The sequence below is a fragment of the Loxodonta africana genome, chromosome 1 (genome assembly GCF_030014295.1).
Source record: "Loxodonta africana isolate mLoxAfr1 chromosome 1, mLoxAfr1.hap2, whole genome shotgun sequence".
Lineage (NCBI taxonomy): Eukaryota > Metazoa > Chordata > Mammalia > Proboscidea > Elephantidae > Loxodonta > Loxodonta africana.
Genome location: NC_087342.1, coordinates 181,734,278 through 181,760,082, shown reverse-complemented (window position 1 = coordinate 181,760,082; position 25,805 = coordinate 181,734,278).

The following is a 25,805-nucleotide window of genomic DNA, read 5'->3' as shown; positions in this document are numbered from 1 at the left end:
CACTTAAGAAGTGGGAAGGTATGCTCTGCTTCCTTAAGAGTGTAGCATCTATGTAGATTATTTAAAATTTTTTCTGTGCTGATTTGCCTATTCCCGATCACATATGAATTCTATGGTTTATTTATATTGGTGTGGAATAAAAAAAAAGGAATAGTAGGTATTTATTTTAATATTTTTGGTAATAATCTGATACCACTTTATTCTTATTGTTCAAACTGTTCCAGCTATGACCACTGAGAGGTCTTTCAGCTGGCTCCTGAATTTTTTTAGAATACTCCCATCACTGTGTGATGTTTTACTTTTTATATTTAATTTTATTTGGGGGGCTCTTTTTTTTTCTGTGACACAAGATGCTCCAGGCTCATCTTATACATTTACTGCCCCAGTCCTAGATTCAGCCATTTTCTAAGCAGGCATGGTTCTTTTTAAAGGAGAATAGTATTAGAAACCAAGATTTAGGCACCAGGTGTGCTCATTACTGTTGAGATATTGTTGCTTCCAGGACCTCTTGGCTGCCAGAGCAAGGAGATATAAGTGTATATTTTTATACTAACCCATGCATATACATATATCCATAAATATTGTTATATGTATACAATTGGGTTGTTTGTTTTCTTATTACTGAGTTTTAAGAGTTCTTTTTATATTTTGGGTATAAGTTCTTTATCATCTATGAGTTTTGCAAATATTTCCTCCCAATCAATGGTTTGTCTTTTCACTCCCTTAAGAATGTATTTCACAGTGGATAATATTTTTCTTTTAATGAAGTTCAATTTATCAATTTCTCTTTAATGGATCATTTATTGGTATTGTATTAAAAAACCCATTATCAAACCCAAGTTCACATAGTTTTAACCAAATAATTTTATAGTTTTGCATTTTACATTTAGGCCTATGATCTACTTTGAGTTAAGTTTTGTTCAAGGCTTATGTTGACATTCTTTTTTCTTCATAGAGATGTCAAATGCTTTCTGTATGATTTGTTGAAAAGACTATCCTTTTTGCATTGAATTACTTTGTTCCTTTATTAAAGATCAATTGCCTTATCTGTGTGAGCTTATTTTTAGGTTCTCTATTCTACTCCATTTATCTATGTGTCTATTCTTTTCCAATACAACATTGTGTTTAGTAATGTAGACATAGAGGAACACTTGAAATCAGGTAGTGTAGTCCTCCAACTTTGTTCTTCTTCAGTATTGCCTTGGGGAACTGCCAGAAATTCTGGCTGGATTCAGAAGAGGATGTGAAACCAGGAATATCATTGCTGATGTCAGATGGATCCTGGCTGAAAGCAGAGAATACCAGAGGATGTCTACCTGTGTTTTAATGACTATACAAAGGTATTCGACTGTGGAGATCATAACAATCTGTATGCTGAGCAAATAATACCAAGAAGCTGGACTATATGAAGAAGAACAGGGCATCAGGATTGGAGGAAGACCATTAATAACCTGTGTTATGCAGATGATGCGACCTTGCTTGCTGAAAGGGCTTGAAACACTGATGAAGATCAAAGACCAGAACCTTCAGTATGGATTACATGTCATCATAAAGAAAACAAAAATCCTTACAACTGGACCAATAAGCAACATCATAATAAATGGGGGAAAGATCGAAGTTGTCAAGGATTTCATTTTACTTGGATCTACAATCAGCGTCCATGGAAGCAGCAGTTAGAAATCAAATGATGCATTGCTTTGGGCAAATCCGCTGCAATAAAACCCCCTTTAAAGAATTGAAAAGCAAAGATGTCACTTTGAGGACTAAGGTGCACCTGACCCAAGTCATGGTGTTTTCAATTGCTTCCTATGCATGTGAAAGCTGGACGATGTATAAGGAAAACCGAGGAAGAATTGATGCCTTTGAATTGTGGCATTGGATAATATTGAATACACCATGGACTGCCATAAGAACTAACAGGTCTGTCTTGGAAGAAGTACAACCAGAATGCTCCTTAGATGCAAGGATAGTGAGACTATGTCTCACATATTTTGGACATGCTGTCAGAAGGGATCAGTCCCCGGAGAAGGACATCATGCTTGGAAAGTACAGGGTCATCGAAACAGAGGAAGACACTCGATGATATGGATTGACATAGTGGCTGCAACAATGGTCTCAGCATAGCAGCGATTGTGGGGATGGTGTAGGACTGGGCAGTGCTTGGTTCTGTTGTACAAAGGGTTGCTATGAGTTGGAACTGACTTGATGGCACCAAAAAACAACTGCCATTGGTGTCAGAAGTGAAGGTAATTTTATGGACTGTTTCCTAATTTCACTATAAGCATCTAGAAGTCTTGTATAAACCAGGCTTGTTGATTTCTATATATATAGCAACTATATGGTGACAAGTAGTTTAAGTACAATTTTTTTAAATCAAATATATTAATGCATATTCATTCATGTGTATATTTGATGAAAAGTTTAAGAGTTCTAATAAATTTAAGAAAAGGATGAACTGTGTGTAAGAACTCTTAGAAAAATTTTCTAGTTAGATCAAACTGACTACAGTATCACAATAAAAGCCTATGACAATGAGGATAGGTAGCATACAATTAAACATGAATAAAATGAGGAGTTTAATTGTATGCTACCTATCTTCATCCACCAGGTGCTCCTTGGAAACTCTATGGGGCAGTTCTACTCTGTCCTATTGGGTTGTTATGAGTCGGAATCGACTCGACGGCACTGGGTGGGTAAAATGAGGAGAGTGAAACACTTTAAACCTAGCGAAATAAAATCACCAGATTCATATAATCAACATGGAAGAAAAGATTCTATTTAATATGTGTTAAAATTGTGAATCCTGGACTGCAAGAAATTGAAAAACACAGTTAAACAATTTATATAAAGAAAAGCTTTCATGGAAATGTTTCACATTATTTAATGTCTATCATGCCCAGTCATTCCCAAAAGTAACTTTTAATATCAATGGCGTTTAAAATTAAAACAAGGGTATGAGGTTGATCATTGGATTCTCTAAATGCTGATACTTAAAAGGAATGAGATTTTCAAGATAGTTAGAACTAAAATGTGAATAAATTAATAATTTACCATTGCATATTATTAAGGGGTATTAAGATCTGCTAGAATGACATGGGTTCTGCAATACCGTAACTCTGTCTTAATGCTTCTATCAAATGTAAGTTATAGATTCATCGTACATCAAAGCTGGAAGAGAGCAATGAGAACATCTACCCCCCAGATTACAGATGAGAAAAGGAGGTCAAAAGGGCTCAGTGCTATTGTCCCAATTTTCCACTGATGGGATGAAAAAGAGAACTCTGAACCCTTAATCTCTCTTCCAAAGCTTTTTGTGCTTTATCATGCACTATATTCATCACTTGCTCTCAGCCATTCACTTAAAAAAGTAAAATTACCTTCAAATTACATTTTTCTGCCTTACTAAGGCAGAAAATGTGAAGACGTATATTCTGAGTTTTCCAATAGAAAAATGAAAACTGACAAAAAGTAAGTGTAAACATTAATGTGGTGTCAAATTGGCTGGGCAATGATTCTCAGTGGTTTGGCAGTTATGTATATTTTGGCAGTCATATAATGATGTAATCACTTCTATGATGAGATCTGATATACAGTGATCACCTCCATGGTGGGATCTCCTAAGAGTAGCCAACCAGTTGAAAGGGAATTTCCTTGGGGGTGTGGCCTGCATTGAAAATAGGTGAACTTTCTGGCAAAGCTCCTGGCCTTTTGCTTGCTTTGAATCCTGCAAGTGGTGCCTGTTCATCTCACCTCCAGTTCTTGGGACCTGAGCTAGCAACTTACCTGCCAATCTTGGTATTTGTCAGCCTCCACAGTCTGGATCTTGGGTTCTCCAGCCCCTGAAGCTATGTGAGTTGGGAGAGGCCTCTAACCTGACCCAGGGATTTGGGACTTTCCAGCCCCTACAACCATGTGAGCCATTGCTTTGATATCACTCTCTCTCTCTCTCTGTATATATATACATATATAAACCAAACCAAACCCATTTCTGTCAAGTCAATTCTGACGCATAGTGACCCTATAGGATGGAGTAGAACTGCCCCATAGGGTTTCCAAGGAGCGCCTGGTGGATTCAAACTGTCAACCTTTTGGTTAACACCTGTAGCTCTTAACCACTACTCCACCAGATTTTGCATATATATTATGAGTTGGAATCAGCTCAACAGCACCGAGTTTATATATATATATATATATATATATATATATATATATATATATACTTCACTGATTTTGCTTCTCTAGAGAACCCAGCCTTAGGCAGTAAGGTTTCAAGATTTAAAATGCATTTAACTTGCAGTATATCATTTTGAAACCTGTCGAGTAATGACTAAATAAATAAGAACATATGTTGGCAATAAAAATATTTGAGTAAGTAAAAATATCTATAGCAATAGATTCTTGAATAATAACCCAGAAGTCTGCAGTAAAAATAAAGCAGTATATAACAACTGGACCCTATGAAAACAACCTCTGCACATTGGCATTACCTTTACGGAAGAAGGATGATTCTACTCTTTTTCCAACTACATTTTCAATGTCATCATCAGTGAGAGTACTATCATGTTTCATATTCTCAAATGAGGCTTGTTGCACAATGTCATCTATGACTGTGTCACTCAGTTCTTTTTCTAGAAACTTACACATCTTTAACACAGAACTTTTGAGATCCTGAAAGAAATAGTAGATGTGAAGTCAAAAATTAAAATGTGTGAGCATTTCACATTAGTTGTGTAAATTTGAGCTAATGTATAATATCACTGTTAGTTTTAGCATGTTTAAATGGGGAAACAACATCTACCCACACAGTGTACTTGAATGGATTAAAAAAGATAATAGCAACAAAAAGAAAAACCTAAAGAGTACACCATAAACAAACAAAAAAACCAAACTTGTTACGGTCGCGTCAATTCCAACTCATAGCTACCCTATAGGACAGAGTAGAACTGCCCAATAGAGTTTCCAAGGAGCACCTGGTGGATTCAGACTGCCAGTCTTTTGGTTACCTGCCACAGCTCTTAACCACTAAGCCACCAGGGATGGTAGCTATTATCATGATAACTCTTAAGGTCTGGGGAATCCTGAATGTATTCAGTATTAGTATTGTTAGAGCAGCACCCAACCACTAGCACTAATTTATCTAGTGCGGCTATAACAGAAATACCACAAGTGGGTGGCTTTAACAAAAAGAAATTAATTTTATCACAGTTTAGGAGTTTAGAATTGTCAGTTTAGGGAACTGGCTGCAGGGGAAGGCAATCTCTGTCCACTTTGGGAGAAGGCCCTTGTCTCTTCAGCTTCTATTCCTACATTCCTTGGTGATCACGCAGCATGCATCTTTCCCTCCATTTGTACTTGCTTGCTTATTCAATCTGCTTGTTTTATGCCTCAGAGGTGATTGGCTTAAGACACACCCAACACTGATATGGCCTTATTAACATAACAAATAAAACCCTATTACAAATAAGATTACATCCACAAGTATAGAGATTAAGAATTACAGCACATATTTTGGGGAGACACAATTCAATCATAACAAGCACTCACAGGGGTCATACCTTAATGCAACACTCCTCCTCATTCAGATTTAAAATGAGGGGTAATGAGAAGCTATGGGCTTCCTAAAATTAAGATAGTGGTGATTTGGTTTCATGTTCTGGCTCTGGAATTAATTCACTGTACCTGGGTACAACTCACTTTTGATCTGTAGGCCTGGAGTCCCAGTCATTCTACAAAAAGTACCACCATTACCCTCTCACAAAGTTGTACAGGAATTTCTCTGGTTTTCTTCACTCAAGAGTTTGATAAAGATCTGAGTAGGTTCCAGATATTATGCTATTAACTTTATGTATATGAATGTGCTTGGCCTTCAGTATAGAAAATTATGATTATTTCAAATTTTACAAATGAGATTGCTGAGGCCAATATTCAGATAACTAGTAATTGGCAGATTCAAATTCAAACCAATGTCACTCTCATTCTAAAACCTAAATTTCAGAGCCTTTCCCATCAATTGTCATGGTCTCCTAGTCCCTTTAGATATATTGATTTGCCCAATACTATTGACCATGTTCCTATTTGGAAATGGACAATCTTTGCCTGGGCTGTGCTAAAATTAGACTGAGACTTCCAGAAAGATAGCATCATGAGAAGGTCAAAGATCCAAACCTCCAAACATAATCAAGAAGAAAAGCAACTAGAAATTTGTAAACTCAGCTCTGTAAGAATTCTGAAAAGCAAGCAGAGGGCTATAGCAAATAACTGTATGCTGAAATAAGAAAACGCAACTTTTTCATAGTAGGAGAACTATTTTTCTCTACTGTGCCTTCTCTTCTCCCTCCCAGCCTGGCAGCAGCCATGACAATAACTACTACAGAGACATACCACAGTCAACATTCTCAATGAGTGGACTCAATCACTGCCTCTGGAATGAGCAGTGCAGGCCTTGGTGGAAGACTGTTTAAAGTGTCTCTTCTGATTTGTCTGGGTGCTGCCTTAATGACTGAAGTCTTAGTCTAGCCTAACTCAGAGCAGTGAGCAATAACTGAAGGCTGTGACTGTCTTTAGGTGCCTAGGATTAAATGGTGCAACTGAAGCAGACAATTAACTTCTAAGAACAGAAGGAGAACCCAGAGTTAGAGTTTCTTGCAGAAATTAGTACTTTCAAAAGCACCATGTATATGAGGGAATTGAGAATACCATACACATGCTCAGAGTTATCACATGGTAATATTTTAATATCCTAGTTTTAACAACAAAAACAAGAAAAAAATCACACAGCATACAAAAAATCTGTAAATAAGGGCCTATTCAAAAGAAGAATACAAGGGGAGAGAAATCATCTCTATGGAAGGCTGCATCATGGACAGAATGTTGTTATTATTGTCACCTGCCATTAAGTTGGCCCCCAGCTTATGGTGACCCCATGCACAATGGAATGAAACACTGTCCAGTCCTTTGCCATCTCCATGATCAATTGGAAATTGGGCTGTTGTGATCCATAGGATCTTCACTGTTTGGTTTTTGGAAGTACATTGTCAGGCCTTTCTTCCTAGTCTGTCTTAGTCTAGAAGTTCTTCTGAAAATAGTTTAACATCACGGCAATATTCAAGTTTCCACTGAGAGATGGGTGGTAGTTGTGCATGTGGTACTTTGGCTGGGAATTGATCCTGGGTCTCCAGCAAGGAAGGTGAGAAATCTACCAAAGACTACCACTGCTCTCAATGCAGAGAATAGAAAACTTTAAAATGACTGTATTAAACATACTCAAAGAACAAAAAGAACACGCAAATAGCTAAAGGAAATACATGAACAAAATCAAAATATCAATAAAGAAAGAAAACCAAAACCAAACTCATTGCTATTGATTCCGACTCATGGGGACCTCATGTGTTACAAAGTAGAACTGCTCCATAGGTTTTTCTTGGCAGTTATTTTTTACAGAAGCAAATAGCCAGGACTTTCTTTCACAGTGCCAGTGGGTGGTTTGAAATGCCAACTTTTAGGTTGATAGTTGAGTGCAAACCGTTCCTGCCAATTAGGGACTTAATAAAAATACTGACACTGTAGAAAAGTAACCAAAGAATTGCTGGACTGAAAAATACAATAACTGAAAGGAAATACTCTATGGAGGAGCTCAATAGCAGATCTGAGCTGACAGAATTAAGAATCAGTGAAGTAGAAGATAAGTCAATTAAAATTATTGAGTCAGAAGAGCAAAAAAAAAAAATGAATGAAGAAAACTGAGCAAAGCCTAATAGAATCGTGGTACACTGTCAAGTAAACCAACATCTACATCATGGCAATCACATAAGAGGAAGAAGGGAGAAAGGAACACAAAGAATGATTGAAGAAATGGTGGCAGAAAACTTTGCAAATTTAATGAAGGATGGGAATCTACAAATTCAAGAAGCTCAATGAACTCTAAGTAGGATAAACCCAAAGAGATCCACGCTGAGGCACATTAAAATCAAGCTCTTAAAAACCAAAGATAAATGGAGAATCCTGAAAAGAGCAAAGGAGAAGTGAAATGTCATGTATAAGGAATCTTCAGTTAGATTCAATTCCGAAACCTTGGACTCCAAAAGGCAGTGGAATAGCATTTTTAAAGAGCTGAAAGAAAAGAACTGTAAATTAAAAATTCTATACCTGGCAAAATTGTCTTTCAAGAAGGAGGGCAAAATTAAGACAACCTCAGATAAACAAAATTTGAGGGAGTATGTGATGACCAGAGCTTCTCTGCAAGAAATTCTAAGGGAATTCCTCAGGTAGAACTGAAAGGACGCTAGACAATAACTTGAAGAATCAAATCGATGGCACTTGGTTCTGGGGTTTTATGTATAGACAAAAAAGATCTGGTATTTTTTGTTTGTACCTCCAGAAGTTATGTTCAAAAAGACAAATGCATAAAATATAAGTATAAATTTGTAATTGAGCACAAATGATACCAACAACATAAAATGAGGAGGAGGAATACAAAAATAGTTTTTAAGGTTACTTAAGTTGGGTCATTTCATTTTTGACAATTTCCAATTTTCCAATCTAGGGAATCGTCAAAAATGAAATGGGACACATAAACATCAATATCCTAGGCATTAGTGAGCGGAAATGGACTGGTATTGGCCATTTTGAATTGGACGATCATATAGTCTACTATGCTGGGAATGACAACTCGAAGAGGAATGGTGTTGCATTCATTGCCAAAAAGAACGTTTAAGATCTATCCTGAAGTACAGTGCTGTCAGTGATAGGATAATATACATACACCTACAAGGAAGACCAGTTAATACAACTATTATTCAAATTTACGCACCAAACACTAAGGCCAAAGATGAAGAAATAGAAGATTTTTTATCAGCTGCTGCAGTCTGAAATTGATTGAACAGGCAATCAAGATCCATTGATAATTACTGGCAATTGGAATGTGAAAGTTGGAAACAAAGAAGAAGAATCAGTAGTTGGAAAATATGGCCTTGGTGATAGAAACAATGCCAGAGATTGAATGATAGAATTTTTCAAGACCGATGACTTCTTCACTGCAAATACCTTCTTTCACCAACATAAACTGGGACTATATGCATGGACTTTGCCAGATGGAACACACAGAAATCAAATTGACTACATCTGTGGAAAGAGACGATGCAGAAGCTCAATATCATTAGTCAGAACAAGGCCAAATGTCGACTGTGGAACAGACCATCAATTGCTCATGTGCAAGTTCAAGCCAAAACTGAAGAAAATCAGAGCAAGTCCACAAGAGCCAAAATATGACCTTGAGTATATCCCACCTGAATTTAGAGACCATCTGAAGGATAGATTTGATGCATTGAACACTAGTGACTGAAGACCAGACCAGTTGTGGAATGACATCAAGGATATCATCCATGAAGAAAGCAAGATGTCATTGAAAAGACAAGAAAGAAAGAAAAGACCAAGATACATGTCAGAGGAAACTCTGAAACTTGCTCTCGAATGTCGAGCAGCTAAAACAAAAGGAAGAATTGATGAAGAGAACTGAACAGAAGATTTCAAAGGGCGTCTCGAGAAGACAAAGTAAAGTATTATAATGATACGTGCAAAGAGCTGGAGATGGAAATCCAAAAGGGAAGAACACTCTTGCCATTTCTCAAGCTGAAAGAATTGAAGAAAAAATTCAAGCCCCGAGTTGCAATAGTGAAGGATTCCATGAGGAAAATATTAAATGACGCAGGAAGCATCAAAAGAAGTTGGAAGGAATACACAGAGTCATTATACAAAAAAGAATGTCTATGTTCAACCATTTCAAGAGGTGGCATATGATCAGGAACCAAAGATACTGAAGGAAGAAGTCCAAGGAAGAAGTCCAAGGAAGGCATTGGTGCAAAACAAGCCTCCAGGAATTGATGGATTATCAATTGAGATATTTCAACAAACAGATGTAGCACTGGAGGTACTCACTGGTCTATGCCAAGAAATATGGAAGACAGCTTCCTGGCCAACTGACTGAAAGAGATCCATATCTACACCTATTCCCAAAAAAAGGTGATCCAACAGACTGGAAATTATAGAACAATATCATTAATATCACACATAAGCAAAATTTTGCTGAAGATCATTCAAAAATGACTGCAGCAGTATATCGACAGGGAACTGCCAGAAACTCAGGCCAGTTTCAGAAGAGGACATGGAACCAGGGATATCATTGCTGATGTCAAATGGATCCTGGCTGAAAGCAGAGAATACCAGAAGGATGTTTACCTCTGTTTTATTGACTATGCAAAGGCATTCAACTGTGTGTATCATAACAAATTATGGATAACATTGTGAAGAATGGGAATTCCAGAACACTTAATTGTGCTCATGAGGAACCTTTCCATAGATCAAGAGGCATTTGTTCAGACAGAACAAGGGGATATTGATTGGTTTAAAGTCAGGAAAGGTGTGCATCAGGGTTGCATTCTTTCACCATATTTATTCAAGCTGTATGCTGAGCAAATAATATGAGAAGCTGGACTACATGAAGAAGAACGGGATATCAGGATTGGAGGAAGACTCATTAACAACCTGTGTTATGCAGATGACACAACCTTGCTTGCTGAAAGTGAAGAAGACTTGAAGCACTTACTAATGAAGATCAAAGAGCACAGCCTTCAGTATGGATTACACCTCAACATAAAGAAAACAAAAATCCTTACAACTGGACCAGTGAGCAACATCATGATAAATGGAGAAAAGATTGAAGTTGTCAAGGATTTCATTTTACTTGGATCCACAATCAACACCCATGGAAGCAGCAATCAAGAAATCAAAAGATGCATTGCACTGGGGAAATCTACTGCAAAGGATCTCTTTAAAGTGTTGAAAAGCAAAGATGTCACCTTGACAACTAAGGTGCACCTGATCCAAGCCATGGTATTTTCAATTGCATCATATGCATGTGAAAGCTGGCCAATGAATAAGGAAGACCGAAGAACTGATGCATTTGAATTGTGGTGTTGGCAAAGAATATTGACTATACCATGGACTGACCAAAGAATGAACAAATCTGTCTTAGAAGAAGTACAACCAGAAAGCTCCTTAGAAGCAAGGATGGTGAGACTTTGTCTTACATACTTTGGACATGTTGTCAGGAGGGATGAGCCCCTGGAGAAGGTCATCATTGCTTGGTAAAGTACAGGGTCAGTGGAAAAGAGGGAGACCCTCAATGAGGTGGATTGACACGGTGGCTGTAACAATGAGCTCAAGCATAACAACGATTGTAAGGATTGCTCAGGACTAGGCAGTGCTTCATTCTGTTGTGCATAGGGTCACTATGAGTCGGAACCAACTTGACGGCAGCTAACAACAACAAGTTGGGATCAATGTAAACTAGGTTGCTATCAATTTAAGATGTCAAGAAAATATTTTATCTGTATCTATATCCACATCTATCTATCCATCTGTATCTAACTGTATGTATATGATATTTTCTTTGTGATTACCAGGAGGATTATATTTTGATTATTTTTTCCATATATATATATATATATATATCACACACACAAATTATACAACACAATGTTAAAGAACAAATGAGTTCAGGAAGAAAAAATAGGTATATAAATATAAAGAAAAGAGAAGGCACTCAAAATGATTCACCACAAAAAATTTACTAAACACAATAATGGCAGTATTGGAGGAAATGAGAGACAAAAAGAGGTATACCCATTGCCATTGAGTGGATTCCAACCCATAGCAACCAAACACAAATAACAAATGGAAAAACGGCAGAAGTAAGTCCTTATGAGTAATTGCCTAAAATGTAAAGAGACTGAATTCTCCAATCAAAAAAGCAGAGAGTGACAGAATGGATTAAAAAACAAATGATCTATCTATATGCTATCAGCAAGTGAGACATCATAGATTCAATGACACAAATAGGTGGAAAAAGAAAAAATGGGAAAAACATCCTATTCAAACAGTAACTAAAAGAGAGTTGGGGTGTTATATTTATATCAGACAAGATAACCTTTAAGTCAAAATCTGTTACAAGAGAAAAAGAAGGGCATTACACAATGATAAAAGGATCAGTTCAACAAGATGTAACAATTGTAATATATATGCACCTATGATTACAGCACCAAAATATATGAAGCAAAAATTAATAGAATTGAAAGGAAAAATACTTCTACAGCAGTTTCAATAAGGAACAGAATATCTAGAAACAATATCAATAAGGAAATAGAGGATTTTATCAACACTATAAACTAACTAGACACAACAGGTATATATACAATATTTATCTAACAGTAGCACAGTTCACATTCTTCTCCAGTGCACATGGATTATTCTCCAAGATAGGCCATATGGTAGCTCACAAGACAAGACTCAATACATTTAAAAATGTTGAATCACCACCCAACTGTCAGTTTGTTATACCGTGGTGGCTTGTGAGTTGCTGTTTTGTTGTGAGCTATGCCATCAGTAGTTCAAGAACCAGCAAGGTCTGCCATGGTGGACAGGTTTTAGCAGAGCTTCCAGACTAAGACAGACAAGAAAGAAGGACTAGGTGATCTACTTCTAAAATAAATTGGCCAGTGAAACCTTTTGAATAGCAGTGGAAGAGCTCCTCAGGTTGAAAAGCGCTCAAAATATGACTGGGAAGAGATGCCTTTACAAAGTAGAGTTGACCTAATGACTTGGACGGAGTAAAGTTTTCAAAGCATTCATTTGCCATAACTCAAAATGAGAAGAAACACCTGCAGGAATCCATTTATAATCAGAATGTAGAATGTACCAAGTATGAATTTAGGAAAACTGGAAGTTGTAAAAAATGAAATGGGACACTTGAAGATAGACATCATAGACTTTAGTGAGCTGAAATGGACTGGTATTGGCCATTTTGAATTGGATTATCATACGGACTACTATTCTGGGAATGACAAATTGAATAGAAATGGTGTCACATTCATTGTCAAAAATAACATTTCAAGATCTATTCTGAAGTACAATCTGTCAGTGATAGGGTAATACCCATATACCTACAAAGAAGAGCAGTTAACACAACTATTATTCAAATTTACACACCAACCACTAATGCCAAAGATGAAGAAATTGAAGATTTTTACAAACTTCTCCAGTCTGAAATTGATCAAATATATATCTACAGGGAACCGCCAGAAATTGAAGCCAAAATTTAGAAGAGGACGGGGAACCAGGATGTCATTACTGATGTCAGATAAATGGAGAAAAGGTGTTAAGGATTCCATTTTACTTGGATCCACAATCAACACCCAAGGAAGCAGCAGTCAAGAAATCAAACAACATGTTGCATTGAGCAAATCTGCTGCAAAAGACTTCTTTAAAGTGTTAAAAAGTAAAGATGTCACCTTGGAGACTAAGGTGTGCCTGACCCAAGTCATGGTGTTTTCAATTGCCTCATATGCATGGGAAAGCTAGAAAATGAGTAAGGAAGACTGAAGAAAAATTGATGCCTCTGAATTATGGTGTTGGTGAAGAATATTGAATACGCCATGGACTGCCAAAAGAATGAAAAAATGTGTCTTGGAAAAAGTACAGCCAGAATGCTCCTTAGAAGCAAGGATGACAAGATTTTGTCCCATATACTTTGGACATGTTATCAGGAAAAACCAGTTCTTGGAGAAGGACATCACGCTTGGTAAAGTGGAGGGTCAGTGAAAAAGGGGAAGACCCCGGATGAGATGGATTGATACAACAGCTGCCACAATGGGCTCAAGCATAACAACAATTGTTAAGGGTGGGGCAGGACCGGGCAGTGTTTCGTTCTGTTGTACCTGGGGTCGCTATGAGTCAGAACTGCCTCCATAGCACCTAACAACAATAACAACAAGCAGTGGGTGGGAGAGGGAAAGGGGTAGTTATTGAGTTTCTGTTAATGGTAATGAAAACAATTTTGGAAATGGATGATGTTGATGGTTGCACGACATGGTAACTATAATTAATGACACTGAATTGTACATATAAAAATGATAGTACATGTAAAAAATGTACATTTAAGTAGAATTGTATTGTAAATATAATCTCAACTTACCTTCTTCATTTCCTCATACATCACAAAAAGTATATTGAACTGATCTTTGCATTCATACCAACTTTTGATGTGGTCAAATCAAAGACCAGCCATCACTGTGGAAAAAAAAATCAATAAGCACAGCAGTGTATGAAATAATTAAGCATATTCCCTCTGGAATATAGATATTGTCAGTACAAAAATAAGAGGGAATCTATCCCCCAACACACACACAAACAAACACATGCTTACATTGCTCCTTCTTGATTTCCGGACCAAGATGTATATTAGAATGCTTCCCCCAGGGAGCAGTTCTGTAACTAAAAGTCTCCTATAAGTATGCTCCCTGAGCAAAGTATCAGCCCTCTCATGACAGCAAAGAAGGCAAAAATCAAATATTTTTCTCAGCTGATATTCTTCGTCCATGTATCTTTACCTGCTGTTCTCCATTTGTTTCTATTATGAGGACTAGGACTCTTCAGAAGTTTCAGAGGACAACAGCCTAAACAACATTCTCCTAAAAGGAAGAGTTTTTGAGAAACCCTGAACTCTATCTTTGCTCTATCACTCTGTTCGCCTGTTCAGTATGAACTTGGAGAATAGACCCTCCTCCCAGTCAAGGAAACATACACTGAGGAGGAATAATAGTATCTGCCTTAAGCTGGCTCTTTCCCATTCTCTGTGTTGAGAACATCTACTGCTCCAAACTGACTGAATTATAGGACTTAAAAAAAAAAAAATTATTGTGGTAAATGTATATAACAACACATTTGTCATTTCAACCATTTGGAATTCTAACATTTCTTCCCTGATGATACAAAAATTATTCCCTAGGCTATATCTTCTGCCAAATTATGAAGCAATTACAAGGAAAGTGGATATTGGAAATATGCAGAATAAATTGAATTTACCTGGCATTGTTCTTCAAAACACTCTCACCACATTCCCCAGTAAATCTTAGGACTTCTTTAATGGCAGACATATCCAATAAATCTAATGCTTGTTTTGCTTTGATAAAATTTAAATCTTCATTAATTACCTTTTCCTTCTAGAAAATTTTTCATGAATTCCTCCAAAGTATTCATAAGCGGGAATACTTTCAACAGGTTTGAAAAGTGAAAATATGAGATCATAACATCTTTAGGGTTCCTATATGCATAAATGATCTGCAAGAAAAACATAATAATTTTGATTTTTATTTGTTCAAGTTTGATAATATTATAACACTGTATATATTTATCTTAATCTGTAATGCAATGTCATATGACTTAGCAAAAACATATATGAGAAACAGAGAACGAAAGAGATAAAGCAAATGTGACAACACATTAACAAGTGAAGAATCTTCATAAAAGCAATATGGGAGTGTTAGGGTATCTAGAGAAACAGAAACAGTGATGTATAGCTGAAGTTTCGGTCGCTGAGTACATGTAGTGGGTATTCATTGGGCTATTTGGTACAGTGTTCTGTTGGCTGGAAAATGTTTAAAAATGGGGATAAAATTTTAGAATATATATTTTAGAAAAGAAAAGCTGTGTATTTTATGCAGATATACATAAACACACATAATAAGTAATTTGCAATCAACTGATACCATGTGAAGCCATATAACACGTAATCTGTTCAATTAAACCCAAAGATATCTCATATGTAGATGGTAGACTATAGAAGAATAAACAGGTGGTATTAATAGAGAAAAAAAAGAAACTTTGAAGAAAACAAGAGTCACGTTATGTAGAATTTGGTGGTATATGGTGTTGTGGAAATACATGAGTAAAAAATTAAAACTTGGGCTCCAATTCTGACAACATGAAAAGGTGGCTGTTAAAATTGAAGTCAAAAGTCTCTCAGAGGAGAAATCGTCAAGTGTTTTGGGGATTCATGAACAATGAGAAGTGGTAAACTAAGTATAATCATCTGCAAAACTGAGAAAAAAAAGATTTCTGAAAGTTGAGAGAACAGTTGTAATTTCCTAGATAAGGATTCTGAAAAGGTATGTCTCAGGGAAATTAAGAAAAAAATTTGGAAAGTAATTTTCAATGAACTTTTTAAAGTATCTTGAGAAATAAGAAACTATGGTATGGCTTTCCTTTTTTAAAAAATCTATATTTTAAGACAATGTAGTGAATTTGAAATTAAGGTTGCTGTTGTTAGATGTCATGAAGTTGGTTCCTACTCACAGCAACCTTACGTATAACAAAATGAAATGTTGTCCAGTCCTGTGCAATTTTCATGATTATTGGTGTGTTTGAGTCCATTGCTGCAACTACTGTGTCAATCCATCCCACTGAGGGTTTCCTTCATTTTCATTTAACTTCTAGTACTTTATCAACCATGATGTTCTTTTCTAGTGACTGGTCTCTCCTGATGATGTGTCCAAAGTAAATAAACTGAAGTATCATCTCCCTCATTTCTAAGTAGCATTCTGATTGTATTTCTTATAAGACTGACTTGTTCGTTCTTCTGGCAACATTCTTCAATAACACCACAGTTCAAATGTATGAGTTCTTCTTCAGTCTTACTTTTTTGTTTGTCCAGTTTTTGTATGCATATAAGGTGACTGAAAAGACCATGGCTTGGATCAGGCACATCTTAGTCATAAAGTGACATCTCGGCTTTTTAAAACTTTAAAAAGATCTTTTGCAGCATATTTTATCAATGCAATATGTCATTTGATTTCTTGACTGCTGCTTCCATGGAAGTTGATTGTTGATTCAAGTAGAATGAAGTCATTGACAGCTTCAGTTTTTCTCTATTGATTATGATATTGTCTATTGATCCACTTGTGAGAATTTTCATTTTCTTCAGGTTTAGGAATAATGCATACTGAAGGCTACAGTCTTTGATCTTTGTCAGTAAGTTCTTTAAGTCAACTTCATTTTCAACAAGGCAAGGTTGTGTCTTCTGCGTATTGCAGGTTGTTAATAAGTATTCCTCCAATCCTGTTGCCATGTTCTTCTTCATAGAGTCCAGCTTCTCCAATTATGCGTTCAGCATATAGATTGAATAAGTAAAGTGAAAGGTTACAAACCTGCCAAGTACCTTTATCCATTCTGAACCATGAAGTACCCTTTTGTTCTGTTCAAACGATCGCCTCTTGATTCATATACAAGTTCCTCATGATCCCAATTAAGTGTTCTGAAATCGCTATTTCATAATATTATTTATAATTTGGTATGATCCACACAGTTGAAAGTCTTTATGTAGTCTATAAAACACAGATAAACATCTTTCTACTATTCTCTGATTTTGGCCAAGATCCATCTGACGTCAGCAGTGATATCCCTTGTTCCACATCCTCTTCTGAATACAATTTAAACTTCTGGCAGTTCCTTCTTGTTGTATAGCTGCAGTCCTTTTCAAATTATCTTCGGCAAAATTTTCTCACATGTGATATTAATGATATTGTTTGACAATTTCCACATTCTGTTTGATCACTTTCCTTTGGAATGGGCACAAATATGGATCTCTTTCAGTCATCTGGTCAGGTATCTGTCTTCGAAATTTCTTGGCATAGATGAGTGAGCACTCCAGCTTTGTATCCTTTTGTTGAAACATCTCAATTGGTATTTCCTCAGTTCGTGGAGTCTTGCTTTTTACCAATGCCTCCAGAGCAACTTGAGCTTCTTCCTTCAGTACCAGTGGTTCTTGATCATATGAAGGTGTTTATACCCTGGTGTAGTCTCTAAACAGTTGTGGTTCATAACTGGCCCTTCCAGCCATGCCTCCATGGTTTACTGTAGCTAAAAACAAAAACAAAAAAACTTCCTTTTCCCACACTAATGCACTAGAAACTTTTAAACTGACCCAATAAAACTTCAGGGAATGCTAACCCAAAGGCTGCACATTGCTTGCCATACATAAGCCCTCACCTACAATTTTAACTTGTTGTGACCTTATCCCTGAGTGCAACTCCCTGTGTGGCCCTGTGACAAAGTGTGCTGTGGTCTTCCTGCATGAATTTCACTCCCTTGTACCACACCTGACAGACCACCTAAGACACCCACAGATTCCCTCAGTGAAAAAAAACAATTGGCGATGAGGATGGGATGGTCTTGTTTCAGCTGAGTGTGACCCACAAGAATGTTGCTCATGGTTAACTAACTGACTCTGTCTGATAGATAATACCATCTGAAAAAGCTCTCTAACTTTCTGAAATTTGTGCCTCCTTGTACTGATTTGAGTGCCCTCTTCTTGGTGCTTAGAGCTTCTGGTCCTACAGTGTGTATTCTGTAATTCTCTGAGCTCTCCCCAGAATTCCACCTACCACCCTTAGCGTGGCAAAAGGGAGGGAAAACTCTCCCAATGCTCCCCAGTGCATACCTGCACTCTTTTTCTTTTGCTGCCCCACGACTTTTGCCTTTAAATAAAAGTCAATCATTAGAATGTTCAGAGGAGACTTGTGAGTCCTTTGAAATATCTGAATTTGTGAAACATTTGCAGTCTAAACCAAAAACAAACAAACAAACCTGTTGCTGTCGAGTCGATTCCAAATCATAGCGACCCCATAGGACAGAGAAGAATTGCCCTGTAGAGTTTCCAAGGAGTGCTTGGTGGATTCAAACTGTGGACTTTTTGGTTAGCAGCCAAAGCACTTAACCACTATACTACTAGGGTTTCCTTTGCAGTCTAGAAGACACTAATACAGGGAGTGGTAAAAACTGATAAAGAAGCAGAGAAGGAAATAGAGACTGGAAAAGGTACACTGAAAACTGCATCTATAAAAGGAAATCAGTCAGTCTGCCTGGAAGTACCCCTGAGTGCCTCATAAAATGAGTGATAAAAAGTGAAAGGGATATGTGGGACTAACACTAGAGGACTACTTTAACATCTCTATAAGAAACAATCAACCTCCAATGGCTGCTTATCAGTTATTATACCCTACCTACCTCCACAAAGACCTAAGGAAAAAACCCATAGCTACCCAGTGGATTCTGACTCATAGTGACCCTATAGGATAGAGTAGAACTGCCCCACAAGGTGCCCAAGGCTGTAATCTTTATGAAAGCAAGCTGCCACATCTTTTCTCCCAAGAAGTAGCTGGTGAATTCAAACTACCAAACTTTGCTAAGTGTGTATAACTACTGTGCCACCAGGGCTCCCACAAAGACCTACTCAGCTTTAGTTTGCCTTATTTTTAAGTATTAAATGACAAAAAAGGATCAATTTGTATTTGAGGAAAGCATGACAAACTTAAAAGGAAATAGGATAAATCTTAAAAAGAACAAAATATAAACAGAAACTGTGAGGCAACAAAAGAGATTAAAGAAAAAGAAAATAATAACAAAACCAGCAACCAACTAACAAATTCTAATTAATATTTTATAAATATTTAAGATCATGTTACATATGTAAAACAAATTGAGAAAAAAATTGCAAAAAAGAAACAATTTAACAGTAAAAATACACTTGCTAAATTTGTTAGAGTGTGAAAGATAGTATTTTAAAAAAATTTTAATAGAAAAAATACAAGGAGATGGTCAGCAAAACTGAAAAGTTAAAGTATACTGAAAATATATTCCAGCCGCTCACAATGCATCTACTAATATTTCTGAATAAAAAAGAAAAGAGTGAAAAAAGGAATATGTTATCGAAAAATACATTATTGTTATTGTTAGATGCCCTCCAGTTGGTTCTGACTCATAGCAAACCTATGTAAAACAGAAGAAAACACTGCCTGGTCCTGTGCCACCCTCACAATCTTTGCTATATTTGAGCCTATCCTTGTAGCCACTCATTGAGGTTCTTCCTTTTTTTTGATAACCCTATACTTTCTCAAGCATGATGTCCCTCTCCAGGTACTGATCCCTCCGGATAACATGTCCAAGGTATGTAAGAGTAAGTCTCACCATCCATGCTTCTAGTGAACATTCTGGCTGTACTTCTTCCATTACAGATTTGTTCATTCTTTTGGCAATCCATGGTATATTCAATATTCTTCACCAACACCACAACTCAAAGGCATCAATTTGAATAAGGGAGGAGGTGAAGCCAAAATGGCAGAAGAGACAGAAGCTTCCAGGGAGCCCTCTTTACAACAAAGACCAAAAAAAAACAAGTGAAATGAGTATATTTGTGACAAGCTGGGAGCCCTGAGCATCAAAGGCAAGCTTATAAAATGAACTGAGGGGCAGGGGGAGGAAGAGACCGTTCAGAAAAGGTGAGGAGTTACTGGACCTGAATCGTGGGGAGCCCTCAGGCACCATTCCTGGAGTGGCGGTGGTGGCTGCGAGCTGCTACTAGTGCTCAGCCGCAGTTTCCTCAGGGAGAAGCAGCCAGCCACACAGCCTACTCACACCTCCAGAACCTAAGAAGACTGGTGCTCTCGGCAAAAGCTAAGTACTTGTGTATATTTTACTGCGCCCCCCCAACCCTGAAGCCGGCTTCAGGGGCTGAATAACTGGGCCTGAGATAGGCCTTGGTGAGCACCTAGAGCCATTCCCCTGGCCTTGGGGAAGGAAAAAAATTTGCAATTGGGGGGAAAAGATAATTTGCTAGCTCCATTAACTGGGGGAGCTCAGGACATAAGTGGCTCCTGTCCAGGCATAAACCGTCCATGGACCTTGAACACCTTTCCCTTCTTCATGGACCTGTGTGGGCCTATTTCAGGAGAAGAGGCCCTTGTTGGCAAACTCCAACTATTTCAGCTGTGCAGTGGAGAGGTGGGTGTTTGACGTTTGACATTGCTTTGCCTATTAAACAAGGTCATCACCTACCCACATCAGGGACCTAAGGACTGGTAGCTCCACTCAGGGCACCCAGCCACCCACGACAGGGGTCCAAAGATAACTGGTACCTCCCAATCCTTACAACCAAAACTTTGCATGCCCATGGTTCGTCTGCAGAACCCACCCACCAGTAGGCTCTAGGGAACAGGGATGCGTTTTCCTCAGAGACACTCAGGGACAGTTCTCAGCCCCCTGCCTTGTTCAGAGCATGACCCCCTGCTGCAATCAGATACCGGTATATGTGCCAATCACCCTTGCCCCTCTAAGACTGTAGGACAGAGCCTGTACCACACACTTGATGGTCAGCTACCTGGAAACCTGAGCTGAATTCATACAAGAAAACTGAATGGACTCCTAGACTGATACACCTGATAACAGCTCTAGCCAGCTGGGAACAGGACACCAGAGCTCCAAAGGCAAAAATAATCAAGCTAGCTCACTCGAGCAACACATAGGGTATACCAAAACAAAATAAAGCAAGCAGCTATGACACAGTAAACAAGCATAAACTAATACAATAACTTATAGATGGCTTGGAGACAACAGTCGCTATCAAGTCACATAAAGAAACAGGCCATGATCACCTCAACAGGCTCTCAAAACAAAGAATCCAGGGATCTTCTAGATGAAAGTGCATTCCTGGAATTACCAGATGCAGAATACAAAAGTTTAATATACAGAACCCTTCAAAACAGCAGGAAGGAAATGAGGCAATACACAGAATAAGCCAAGGAACACACAGATAAAGCAATTGAAGAAATTAGAAAGATCATTCAGGAACATAATGAAAAGTTTAATAAGCTGGAAAAATCCATACACTGACAGCAATCAGAAATTCAGAAGTTTAACAATAAAATTACAGAATTAGACAACTCAACAGAAAGTCAGAGGAGCAGAATTGTGCAAGTAGAAGCTAGAATTTCTGAACTCGAAGATAAATCACTTGGCATTAATAAACTTGAAGAAAAATCAGATAAAAGAATTTTAAAAAATGAAGAAAACTTAAGAATCACATGGGACTCCATCAAGAGAAACAACCTATGACTGATTGGAGTACCAGAACAGGGAGGGATAACAGAAAATATAGAGAAAATTGTTGACGATTTGTTGGCAGAAAACTTACATGATATTGCGAAAGATGAGAAGATATCTATCCAAGATGCTCATCGAACTCTACGTAAGGTAGATGTTTAAAGAAAGTCACCAAGACATACTATAATCAAACTTGCCAAAACCAAAGATAAAGAGAAAATTATAAGAGCAGTGAGGGATAAACAAAAAGTCACCTACAAAGGAGAGCCAATAAGAATAAGCTTGGACTACTTGCCAGAAACCATAGAGGCAAAAAGGCAATGGGATGACATATTTAAAAAAACTGAAGGAAAAAAATTGCCTGCCAAGAATCATATATCCAGCAAAACTGTCTCTTAAATATGAAGGTGAAATTAAGACATTTCCAGATAAACACAAGTTTAGAGAATTCGTAAAAAACGAAACCAAAATTGCGAGAAATACTAAAGGGAGTTCTTTGGCTAGAAAATCAATTATATCAGGTATCAACCCAAGATTAGAACACTGGGCAGAGCAACCAGAAGTCAACCCAGACAGGGAAATCCAAAAAAAACAAAGCAAGATTAAAAATAAAAACAGAGTGATGGCGATGTTCTTATATAAAAGAAGACAACACTAAAATAATAAAGAGGGACTAAGAAATGTAATCATACAACTCCCATATGGAGAGGAAAATACGGCGATACAAAGAAATAGAAGTTAGATTTAAATTTAGAAAAATTGCTGTAAATAATAAGGTAATCACAAAGGAGACAAACTATCCTACTCATTAAAATAAAGAACAGACTCAGCAGAAACAAAATCAACAAAAAAAAAAAAAAAATGAGGAAAGGACGATATATAAAGAAAATCTACTCAGCACATAAAATCAAGTGGGAAAAAGAATCTGTCAACAGCACACAAAAAAAAGACATCAAAATGATAGCACTAAATTCATAAAAAAAAAAAATTTTTTTTTTAAATTCATACCTATCCATAATTACCCTGAATGTAAATGGACTAAATGTACCAGTAAAGAGACAGAGAGTGGCAGAACGGATTAAAAAACAAGATCCATCTATATGCTGCCTACAAGAGACACACCTTAGACTTAGAGGCACACCTTAGACTTAGAGACACAAACTAAAACTCAAAGGATGGAAAAAATATATCAAGCAAACAACAATCAAAAACAGCAGGAGTGGCAATATTAATTTCTGACAAAATAGACTTTAAAACTAAATCCATCAGAAAGGATAAGGAATGGCATTATATCATGATTAAAGGGACAATACACCAAGAAGATATAACCATATTAAATATTTATGCACCCAATGACAGGGCTGCAAGATACATAAAACAAACTCTATCAGCACTGAAAATTGAGATAGACAGGTCCACAATAATAGTAGGAGACTTCAACACACCACTTTCGGTCAAGGACAGGACATCCAGAAAGAAGCTCAATAAAGACACGGAAGATCTAAATGCCATAATCAACCAAATTGACCTCATAGACATATACAGAACACTCCACCCAACAGCAACCAACTATACTTTCTTTTCTAGTGCACATGGAACATTCTCTAGAATAGACCACATATTAGGTCATAAAGCGAGCCTTAGCACAATCCAAAACACTGAAATTTTACAAAGCATATTCTCTGACCATAAAGCCATAAAAGTGGAAATCAATAACAGGAAAAGCAGGGAAAAGAAATCAAACACTTGGAAACTGAACAATACCCTGCTCAAAAAAGACTGGATTATAGAAGACATTAAGGATGGAATAAAGAAATTCAGAGAATCCAATGAGAATGAAAACACCTCCTGTCAGAACCTTAGGGACACAGCAAAAGCGGTGCTCAGAGGTCAGTTTATATCAATAAATGCACACATCCAAAAAGAAGAAAGGGCCAAAATCAAAGAGTTATCCCTGCAGCTTGAACCAATAGAAAGAGAGCAACAAAAGAAACCCACAGGCACCAGTAGAAAACAAATAATAAAAATTAGAGCTGAACTAAATGAAATAGAAAACAGAAAAACTATTGAAAGAATTAACAAGACCAAAAGCTGGTTTTTTGAAAAAAATCAACAAAATTGATAAACCACTGGCCAAACTGACAAAAAACAAAAAACAGGAAAGGAAGCAAATAACCCAAATAAGAAATGAGAGGGGAGATATTACAACAGACCCAACTGAAATTAAAAGAACCATATCAGATTACTATGAAAATCTATACTCAAACAAATTTGAAAACCTAGAAGAAATGGATGAATTCCTAGAAACACACTACCTACCTAAACTAACACAAACAGAGGTAGAACAACTAAATGGACCCATAACAAACGAAGAGATTGAAAAAGTAATCAAAAACCTCCCAACAAAAAAAACCCCTGGTCCGAACAGCTTCACTATAGAGCTCTATCAAACTTTCAGAGAAGAGTTAACACCACTATTACTAAAGGTATTTCAGAGCACAGAAAAGGATGGAATACTACCAAATTCATTCTATGAAGCCACCATATCCCTGATACCAAAACCAGGTAAAGACACCACAAGAAAAGAAAATTATAGTCCTATATCCTTCATGAACGTCGATGCAAAAATCCTCGACAAAATTCTAGCTAATAGAATTCAACAACATATCAAAAAAATAATTCACCATAACCAAGTGGGATTCATACCAAGTATGCAGGGATGGTTAAACATTAGAAAAACAATTAATGTGGTCCACCACATAAATAAAACAAAACACAAGAATCACATGATTTTATCAGTTGATGCAGAAAAGGCATTTGACAAAGTTCAACACCTATTCAAGATAAAAACTCTCAACAAAATAGGAATAGAAGGAAAATTTCTCAACATAATAAAGGGCATTTATACAAAGCCAACAGCCAACATCACCCTAAACGGAGAGAGCCTGAAAACATTCCCATCGAGATCGGGAACCAGACAAGGATGACCTTTATCACTACTCTTATTCAACATTGTGCTGGAGGTCCTAGCCAGAGCAATTAGGCTAGATAAAGAAATAAAGGGCATCCAGATTGGCAAGGAAAAAGTCAAAGTATCTCTATTTGCAGATGACATGATCTTATACACAGAAAACCCTAAGGAATCCTCCAGAAAACTACTGAAACTAATAGAAGAGTTCAGCAAAGTATCGGGATACAAGATAAACATACAAAAATCAGTTGGATTCCTCTACACCAACAAAAGAACATCTAAGAGGAAATCACCAAATCAATGCCATTTACAGTAGCTCCCCAAAAGATAAAATACTTAGGAATAAATCTTACCAGAGATATAAAAGACTTATACAAAGAAAACTACAGTACACTTCTGCAAGAAACCAAGAGACTTACATGGTATGTAAGTGGATACCTTGCTCATGGATAGGAAGACAGCATTATGAAAATGTCTATTCTACCAAAACTGATCTATACATTTAATGCAATTCCAATCCAAATTCCAATGACATGCTTTAATGAGTTGGAGATACAAATCACCAACTTCATATGCAAGGGAAAGAGGCCCCAGATAAGTAAAAAATTACTGAAAAAGAAGAACAGAGTGGGAGGCCTTACTTTACCTGATTTTAGAAAGTGTTATACTGCCACAGTAGTCAAAACAGCCTGGTACTGGTACAACAGATACATAGATCAATGAAACAGAATTGAGAATCCAGACATAAATCCATCCACATATGAGCAGTTCATATTTGACAAAGGCCCCAAAACAGTTAAATGGGGAAAAGACAGTCTTTTTAACAAATGCTGCTGGCATAACAGGATATCCATCTGCAAAAAAATGAAACAAGACCCATACCTCACACCATGCACAAAAATGAGCTCAAAATGGATCAAAGACCTAAATATAAAATCTAAAATGATAAAGATCATGGAAGAAAAAATAGGGACAATGTTAGGAGCCCTAATACATGGCATAAACAGTATACAAAACATTATTAAGAATTCAGAAGAAAAACTAGATACTGGGAGCTTCTAAAAATTGA